The 10,022-nt window shown below is 40.0% G+C and overlaps 1 long non-coding RNA gene across 1 annotated transcript in view; it reads right to left on the bottom strand.

The window, feature by feature from the left end:
* Positions 1-7,682, bottom strand: part of LOC111498553 — a 16,673-nt gene extending 8,991 nt beyond the window's left edge. Inside the window, exons 1-2 of the long non-coding RNA XR_002720798.1 lie at positions 7,603-7,682; positions 1,016-1,026 (exon numbers count right to left, since the gene is read on the bottom strand). This is a non-coding gene — a long non-coding RNA (uncharacterized LOC111498553). The remainder of the gene's footprint in view (positions 1-1,015; positions 1,027-7,602) is intronic.
* Positions 7,683-10,022: the final 2,340 nt, after the last annotated feature.

The raw sequence follows: 10,022 nt of genomic DNA on the forward strand, positions 1-10,022 counted from the left end.
TTCAAACTTATCCCTTTTATACAAACTGCACCATGACATTTGTTTTCAATTTTCTTTTCCATGTAAATTTCTTTCTTTAGAGTGATGGTAAATTTTATGGGATTGATTTTGTTTTTTTTTTTTTTTTTTTCAAAAAAATTTCCTTTGTGGTGGTGCTTTGGCATGGGGTTGCATGAGAAGGTGCACAACCATTAAATTAAATCAAATACATGCAAATGAGGATGAACAAGATAACTCTATGACAACATACATCAAAAGAGATTGAAATTTTCACTATTCGCAACCGAGTATGTACCAAGTGTAATTAGCCTCTTAATACGCTGAATTAGCATTCTTAACCACATCAAAATCTCCCTAATTTATCTACAAAAAAAAAAATGTTAACTTTCTTTGGGCGTGCGAGTCATTCAGGGCAAAGAAGATAAAATCTATAAAAAAAACTATCATTCTAAGGAGATTAAAGATAACTATCAAGAAACCTATGTAAATGCATAAATGACAAAGGAAGAAAAACTAACTTTGGCAACCCGAGAGCTTGTTACCTGTTAACCGTAAAAAAATTATATAGAGATGTCCAAAACTTTTGAACTATTTATGCATCTTGTCTTGCAAAAAAAAAAAAAAAAAAAAAAACTTTGGATGATTATTATGTGTTTCATTAATTTTTATTTAAGAAAAGTAAGCTTTGTATTCTTAAATTCTCTAAAAGAGATTTGCTTCTAAAGGAAGCACATGGTCGTGGCTTAATGGGAAATTTTAGGATTAATAAAACTTATCATATGCTGCAGAAACACTTCTTTTAGTCGAAGATGAAGCACGATGTTCATAATTTTTGTAGCTAATATTTTAAATTTAAAGAAACTAAATCAAGATCACAACCAAATGGATTGTATACTCTTTTGGACGTACCTAACGAACCTTGGAATTACATATTTATGGATGTTGTTCTTGGTTTGCCACACACAAAAAGGGTAAAAATAGTATTCTTGTTGTGGTAGACATTTAGTAAAATGACTCATTTTATAGCTTGCAACAAGACCAATAATGCAAAACAGGTTGCCAACTTATTTTAGGGAAGTAGTAAGATTACATGGAATCCCTAGAATAATTGTTAGGGACAAGGATGTTAAATTTTTAAGTCACTTTTGGATAAGTAGGCTATTTATTGAGTCTTGTACTCATTACTTATTTTCTATTTTTTTTTTTTCAGGTGATAAGGGTTGGTCGAGGTCAGGAGCGGACTCTATTGCAGGTGCCATAGACTAACCTCACCCATCGTCCTCAACCCTTTTGTCTTAAAGTGTTTTGTGTCCGTTCCTTATTTTGTGTTTTAACTAGTATATTGTGTTTTAAATATTTATGTATAAACTCTATTTTGATATAATGTAAATATAATGTTTTAAATTCCTTTGTTTTATTTCGTGAAAAAAATTTACCCGCCTTTTTGAGTCAACGAGTCAGCTCGGTCCTTATAATTTCTCTCTTATCTCATCTTTCCGTTCTCACCTGGACTCTTCTGTTTCGTGGTTACACCATAGTACTTTGACAAAGACAATATCCATGGTACGTAAGGCTTTCACCACACGAGTTAAGATCCTTATAGGTTTCTTTTCGTAACTCAAGTTCTTGTCAACCTGAAGGAGCTCATAATCTATCATGTGAGTAGGGTCTGCCATATATTTCCTGGGCATTGACACATGGAACACATTATGTACACTTGAGAGGGAGGGTGACAGGGCTAGTCTAGATGCTACTAGACTAATTCATTCTAGAATTTCAAAACGCCTGATGAAGGGAGGACTTAGTTTTCCCTTATGCTCGAATCTTAAGTCATTTCAATAATTACTTGAAAACTATTGTTGTATGCAAATTCTATGAGATGCGGTTTAGAATCCCGGCTCCTAGTATGTTGGAGTTCGTTCCAAAATTGTTAAAATAAATCTCACTAATCTGTGAAGTAAATCTCACACACACTAACGATAGAACGCTTCACCACTTTGTGAAAATACTACTCGTGTATTTGTGAAAGAGATGTCAAGAGAGGAGAGACAAGGAGACAAAGAACACTTATTTTATCAAAAAGTCTTTTCTATTGCTCTATATTTCTTCTCTTTTGCTCTCTTTTTGCTCTGACTTTACAAGAAAATGATTAGATATTTTTATGTTTTCTAACTCTGATAATAGGTACGAGAGACACCCAAAAACCTACTATCATTCATACAAAGGCTTTGGCTTTTTTCTTTCACTTGACTTTTCAACTTTGGCTTTTTTCTTTCACTTGACTTTTCAAATTAACTTTCCTAACAAATTAACTAAAAGTTAACGTTTAGCATTTTTAAGTTTATTTCAACAAAACTCCCCCATAAACTTAAATGCTCCTACCATCTATCATGTCAATCATCTTCTTGTATTTGTCAAAAAGTACTTTCGGTAGCAATTCCACACTTCCTTCCTTCACATGATCTCGGATAAAGTGAAATTGAACGTCAATGTGTTTGCTTCTTTCATGGTTCACTGGGTTCTTTGCCAACTCAATTGCTGATTTGAATCATGGTTACACCTCGTTGCTTTAGCTCCATCTTGCTCAACAAATTTCTGAGCCATATCGCGTGACACACACATCAAGATGCTGCCACATACTCAGCTTCACACGTCGAGAGTGTCATGATCAATTGTTTCTTTGAAAGCCAAGTAAATGTTGTGTTGCCCATGAAGAATACATTACCCGATGTACTTTTCCAATCGTCTATGTCTCCGCACCAATCACCGTTAGAGTAACCAACTAATTTGTAATCTTCTGTTTTTGAGTATAATAACCCAAGTGACACCGTTCCTTGGATGTACCATAGGACTCGCTTCAATGCCTTCCAATGTGAATAAATCGGCTCCACCATGAACCGGCTTATAATGACGACACTTAGTGAAAGATCTAGCATTGTGCATGTAAGATAGCGAAGGCTTCCTACTAGGCTCCGATACCTATTTGCATCTATTCATTCTCCTTCATCGTACTTTGAGAGTTCTGCACCTGGTTCTATTGGTGTTGATACCGGGTTGCAATTTTTCATCTTGTACTTCTTCAAAATCTCTTTTGCATATTTCTCCTGTGAGATAAAGATACTCGTCTCTCTTTGCTTAACCTCCAACCCAAGGAAAAACTTCAACAAGCCCAAGTTTTTTCGTGAGTAATCATCGATAAAGGAAATGAAATACCTCTTTCCGCTGAAAGACTCGGGGGTAATTGGTCCACATATATATGTATGAATCAACTCGAGAGATTGTTTAGCACAAAATTCAGCCTTTTTTTGATTGAGGTTCTCGCATGCTTGCTGAGCACGCATTCTTCACAAAATTTTCCTTCAAGGTCCATGTTGGGTAGCCCAGTCACCATATTCTTCTTTGCTAACTCCTTTAGGTCGCCATGATATAGGTGACCAAAGCAGAGATGCCACAGTGATGCCTTGTCTTCTACGACGACTCGTAAACACTTTTCTAGTATGCTTCTTAAATTCAGTTTGTAGATCTGATTTCTTCCTATCTCGACTCAAGCAACCAAACGCCCTTGCTTATCCTTCAGGTGTAGCATGCGGTCTTTTAAGAATATAGAGTAACCTTCTCTGTGAGTTGCCCCATACTCAATATGTTGGTCTTGAGGTCTGGTGCATAATAAACATCTTGGATTGATCCCATTACACCATTCTTTTACAAGAAATGTATCGTACCATTGACCTCCACCTTTGACGCATCTCTAAATGACACATGACCATCTTCAGTCTTTTGCATCTCTTTGAATAGGTACTTGTGACCGCACATATGGTTGCTTGCCCCTGAGTCGAGGTACCACAGAGTATCGTTGTTGATGTTATCTTCATCTTGAGCAATCAAGAGAAGACCTTCATTTGTTACGTCTTCCAAGGCTAGGTTGGTTGCTCCTTCCACCCTTTTTCCGGCTTGACAATCTTTTGCAATATGGCCCACTCTACCACAATTGTAACATTTGTTGGAGTTACAATCATTCGTATAGTGATCATATTTTTGACCTTTATAGCACTGAATGTTGGAATAATATCCTCGACTGCGTCCTCTTCCACACCAATTTCCTTGGCTCGACTGTCTCTTCTCCTTATAATGCTTCATTTCTGCTACCTTGACCACCTCGACCATTTCCACGACTTCTACGACCTCTACCTTGAAAATTTTGAGAGTAGAGCACCTTTTCATTTTTTATTGATGCTTTAGTTTGAAGTGCTTGATCAAGTGTTTCCTCCTTCTTCTTCTTACATTGCTCGTGTTCCTCGAGAGAACCGGCAAGCTCATCAATCGTGAACGTCGCTAGGTTTGACTCTTCTATCGCACATACAACATTATCGAAGTTGTTGGTTAATGACCTCAAGATCTTCTCCACAACCCGTGTCTCGGGTAACATTTCTTCGTTTCGATTTAGTTGGTTTACCACAGTTTATACGTAGTCAGATACATTTTCTGAATCCTTCATCTTCATGCTCTCTAACTCGCCATGAAGAGTTCGGAGACGCACTTGCTTGACTCAGTTGGTTCTTTTGAACATTTTTTCTAAAGTGTCCCATGCTTCTTTTGAAGTAGTTGCACTAGCAATCTTCTCAAAGCCCGACTCGTCAACAGTTCGAACAACATGTATAATGTTGTCTTATCCTCTGATCGCAATTCTTTTAACGTCTTGTTTTGTGCCGTCGTATATCCCATGATATTTTTTGGTTCTTTGAAACCTTATTCAACCACCTCCCATGCATCTTGAGAACCGAGAAGTGCTTTCATTTGGATGCTCCAATTCTCGTAGTTTGTCTTAGTTAATCGTGGTAACGACATTTGACCCATCACATTCGCCATTGGCATTGATACCAATTTGTTGAAATAAATCTCACTAATTTGTGAAGTAAATCTCACACACACTAATGATAGAATGCTCCGATACCACTTTGTGAAAATACTACTCACGTATTTGTGAAGGAGATGTCGAGAGAGGAGAAACAAGAAGCAAAGAACGCTGATTTTATCAAAAAGCCTTTTCTATTGCTCTATATTTCTTTTCTCTCTTGCTCTCTTATGCTCTCTTTTTGCTCTTACCGTACAATAATAATATTAGGTATTTATAAGTTTTAACTCTAATAATAATAGGTAGGAGAGAGACACCCATAAACCTACCATCATTCCACTCTTTTCTTTCCCTAACTTTTCAAATTAAATTTCCTAACAAATTAAATAAAGTTAACATTTAGGATTTTTAAGTTTATTTCAACAAAAATGCCCACATAAAATGTGGGTCTTGATCTGACATTATTGACACTGGACCCATGCAATCTTATAATCTCTTTCACATATAGTTGAGTCTTATTATCCAATATATACGCCGCCTTATCTAGTAGAAAATGTGCCAACTTTTTCAGTCTGTCAATGATCACTCAGATTACTATATATCCCTTAAATGTTCTAGGTAGGCCTACGATGAAGTTCATTATTCTCCCACTTCCATTATAGCACATTAAGGGGTTGAAACAATCATGCCATCCTCTGTAATAGGGGCTTTTACCTGTTGACATACTAGGCACGTACTCACGAATTTTGTTATGTCCTTTTTCATATTTCGCCTATTAAATAAAAGCTATGGTCCTTAAATTTAGTTAAGTTGTTTTGACCTTTTAGATTTCTGAATTCACGCTAATGGAAGAGCGTAAATTTGGCCGGCCATTTTTTGGTAACTTTGGGTGAAGTTTTCGCCACTCTTTCTATTTTTGTAATTAGGTTTGTTATTTACTTTCCGCTATTATTTCTTCGAAGAAACTTTCTTCTATCTTTTGTTTTTCGTCGACGTTTTGCCAGAAGTCAACAAGTGATATTAGAGCCAGGTTGAAGCGATCGGTGGTATATCATTACAGAAGAGTCAATCTTATCAACAGTCAAGTTGAATAGCTCGGGTAGGCTTGAGCTTCGAGTTGTTGTTGACCGGATCAGGGAGACGACGACCATCACTGTATAGTACCCATCCGTCTTTTGCTGTGCAACTACTACTTTATCGGTGGCAAGGTTCAATCCATCCGTCTTTTGCTGGCAATTGCGGCAGCTTTCCTTAACGGAGAGCTGAAGGAGACCGTCTACGTCCAACAGCCACCTGGCTTCCTGGACAATGATAACTCCGGTAAGGTACTGCGCAAGGCACTCTACGGGCTTCGACAAGCCCCACGTGCCTGGAACGCGAAGCTCGACACGTCTACGTCCGACAGCCACCTGGCTTCCTGGACAACGACAACTCCGGTAAGGTACTGCGCAAGGCACTTTACGGGCTTCGACAAGCCCCACGTGCCTGGAACGCAAAGCTCGACAATACCCTACTGTCACTGAAGCTTAAGCGTTGTTCCTTTGAGCATGGCATGTACACGCACGACCATGGCAAGCAACGATTGATCGTGGGAGTGTACGTCGACGACCTCATAATCACTAGAGGCGACATGGAAGTCCTCGGAATGTTCAAGAAGGAGATGACAAAGAACTTCAAGATGAGCGATCTCGGCGTGCTCAGTGTCACAGTCCTACCTTCTTGACCGTGCGGCGTCGTGATCTATACACGCTCACGACTAGCCTTAAGGGGAATTAAGCCCCATATGTATTTTTTGCCCCGACTTTGTGGCTTCGTCGGACCTTAGGCGAGGTTTCTCTTCGCCAATCGAACATCGCTTGTGCGGAATCTAAGCTTGTTCAACCACATACATCACCTGTGCGTGTATGTTCAATCATCTGCGACACATCCGACTTGCCTCTACGCTAGACCAACTCATTTGGCTCGACCTTGCCTCTACTCGGGCCAAGGTCTCTCAATATAACGTCGCATCTCATCTTGTCATCTCGATCCCCTTCGATAGGGTCCATATGTCTTGGCGCCATCCAGAGTCTCGGGATGTCGTCGGCCATCATAACTCATTCGGTCATGCCATCAAGAATGGGCCCGCGTGTCGTTCATCTCATCGGAACTTCCTGAACATCCATCCATCCGGGTTCTACCGAGGCATAGGCCCTCCCGTGCCCATGCCGAGTCATTTACAGATATCGTTCCGGATAGCGAGTGTATGTAGCAACCTCCAACACGCGGGCTAGGGCACAATACCGGCACACCCATGCCGTCTGGTACTGTCCTTCAAAAACCCATTTCAAAGGAAGTCGCCCGAGACACTCGTCTCGGCACGCTCGCCCACATTGTGACACACGTATGTGCCACAGGGTAGCTCACTTAGGCCAAAGGACCCAGGGGTGGTGGAGAGCTAACACCATGGTACCCCCTATAGTACATTTTGAGCCATTTTCATTCTACTAGGTGTAGACATGACTTTGGTGAGGTGTCATACGGTGTCGTGCATTGTCCGTCCAATGTTCGATTGACACCAAACTTGTCGAGCATTCATATTTCATATGGACGGACTTAACTCCCGAACCGCATGCCCAAATTCCTTCTGAAACTCCGACTTTTGAGGTAAGGCCCGGGGCCCTACCTGGCCCTTCAACAAGCCTATCTTGTCCTTCATGTCTATGTTGATGTCTCTGATATGCTTATGTCTCAACATATATCTTCAATACCCACTTTGCGTGGTAGTGTGTTGGATGATGCATCGTCCTCCTCGATCGCATCATGGCATTCTTCTATGTTGGCCCGCATATGGTCGGATGGGGCGTCTCTTGAGGGACGCCCCTTTGCTTGTCATGGCGTGAGGGTCACAACCTACTCTCTTCATACTATGATTGTGACACTCAGCTACTACCTCGGCATCGAAGTGCAACAGAATTCTACCGACATCTCGCTCTATCTGGTAAACACTCGTCCTGATCTTGCTTATTATGTTGGATATGTGAGTAGGTTTATGGAAGCACCTAGGGAGGAGCATCTAGTGGCTGTCAAGCGCATCCTGAGGCTGGGGTGTAAGATACTGCGCAGGGAGAGGAAATGAGAAACTCAAGCTAGTCGGCTATAATGATAGTGACATGGGCGGTGACGTTGATGATCGTAAGAGCACCAGCGGAATGATCTACTTCCTCTCAGGTGGCGCGATCTGCTGGCAATCAACAAAACAGAAGGCAGTTGCTTTGTCTTCTTGCAAAGCAGAATACATCGCCGCTTCGATGGCAGCAACACAGGGGGTCTGACTTGTGCGACTAATGGAAGAACTCATCGGGAGAGAAAGCGATCCACCAATGCTATACGTGGACAACAAAGCTACGATCTCCCTGATAAAAAATCCAGTTTTGCATGACCGGAGCAAGCACATAGAAATCAGATTCCACTATATTCGAGAATGTGCAGAATGAGGACTCATCAAGATTGATTTCATCCAAACAGAGGAACAACTTGGAGACATTTTCACCAAGTCCCTGACGTGGGTAAAATTTGAAGAACTATGCTCAAAGATCGGAGTTCAAATAATAAGGTAGATATAGCGCACCTTTTAGAAGGAGATTATTAAATAAAAGTTTTGGTCCTTAAATTTAGTTAAGTTGTTTTTACCTTTTAAATTTCTGAATTCAAGCTTAATGGAAGAGCTTAAATTTGGCCGGAAAGTGATTCAAATTGAATGATGAATCCATTTCTTCGCCTCTTTGCCAATAAATCAAAATTACCGTGGAAAATAGTAGGATCTGTGCCATTTTTGGCTAACTTTGGGCAAAGTTTTCCCCCACTCTTTCTATTTTTGTAATTAGGTTTGTTATTTAAAGAATTCAACTGAATGAAAAATAAACATCTGGTCATCTGGTCTCCAGCAAATTCTCTCCCTCTCTCTTTTTACTTTCCTCTATTATTTCTTCGAAGAAACTTTCTTCGGCCGTTTGTTTTTCGTCGATGTTTTGCCAGAAGTCAACATCACCACTAGAAATAATGTTTGAAGTCTTGTACATCTTCGTACCATCTGGATGCATAGAAAACGACAAATTGTGATCTTTAATTAGTATTTTGTTCCTTAGTTCCTCCTCTACTGGAACACACCGTTGTTCTTGAAATAGTAGTCCACCATCTGTAGATTGGAGAAACTATCCACTTGACCCGATGTTAGATGACTCAAAAATCTTATCTAAGCTAGGATCCTCTTGTTGTGACTCATATCCTCTTTGTTGAGCCATCTGAAATGCAACTTCTTCAGTTACTATAACTATGTTGGCTCGTTCGAAATCCGCCTGCAGTTGTGACTCTCTAGTGATGAGGGCCGACGAGTGTACTATTTTCCAACTTAGCGCATTGAAGAACACATTTACTTATCCAGGGTGGTACTGAATGTCTATGTCGTAATCTTTTACCAACTCTAACCATATTTGTTGTCTTATATCCAATTTTTTTTTAGTGAATAAAGACTTCAAATTCTTGTGGTAGGTATAAATTTGAGTCTTTTCTCCATACAGAGAGTGTCTCTAGATTTTATGTGCACACTACCGCGACCAACTCTTAGCCGTGTGTAGCGTAGTTCTTCACATGGTCGTTCAATTGATGGGACGCATACATTACCATGTTTCATCAACACACATAATAGTCCCTTCTTACGAACATCATTCTATATCACATATCCCTCTGAGCTCTCAGGGGTACTATAAGCACTAGGGTTGACACTAACCTTGGTTTCACGTCTTGAAAAATTTCCTCACAAGCATCGCTTCATACAAACGGAACACCCTTTTTCATCAATTGTGCAGGAGATAAGGCTATTCTAGCAAAGTCTTGCAATAATTGCTGGTAGTGTCCCGCTAACCTTAGAAAACTGTATACCTCAATAACTGTAGTTGAGCAATCCCACTTAGTGGGCACTTCAATCTTGGTGGGGTCTACAGAGATTCTATCTTTCGACACCACGTGTCCTAAAAATGAGACTTGTCGTAGCCAAAATTCACACTTAGAGAATTTAGCATATAACTTGTTCTCTCTCAAAATGGTTAGGACTTTTCGAATGTGTTTTTAGTGTTCTTGATCCGTCTTTGAGTACACTAGGATGTCGTCTATAAACACGATGACAAATGTG

Source organism: Cucurbita maxima, unplaced genomic scaffold (genome assembly GCF_002738345.1).
Source record: "Cucurbita maxima cultivar Rimu unplaced genomic scaffold, Cmax_1.0 Cma_Scf00025, whole genome shotgun sequence".
NCBI classification, from domain to species: Eukaryota; Viridiplantae; Streptophyta; class Magnoliopsida; order Cucurbitales; family Cucurbitaceae; genus Cucurbita; species Cucurbita maxima.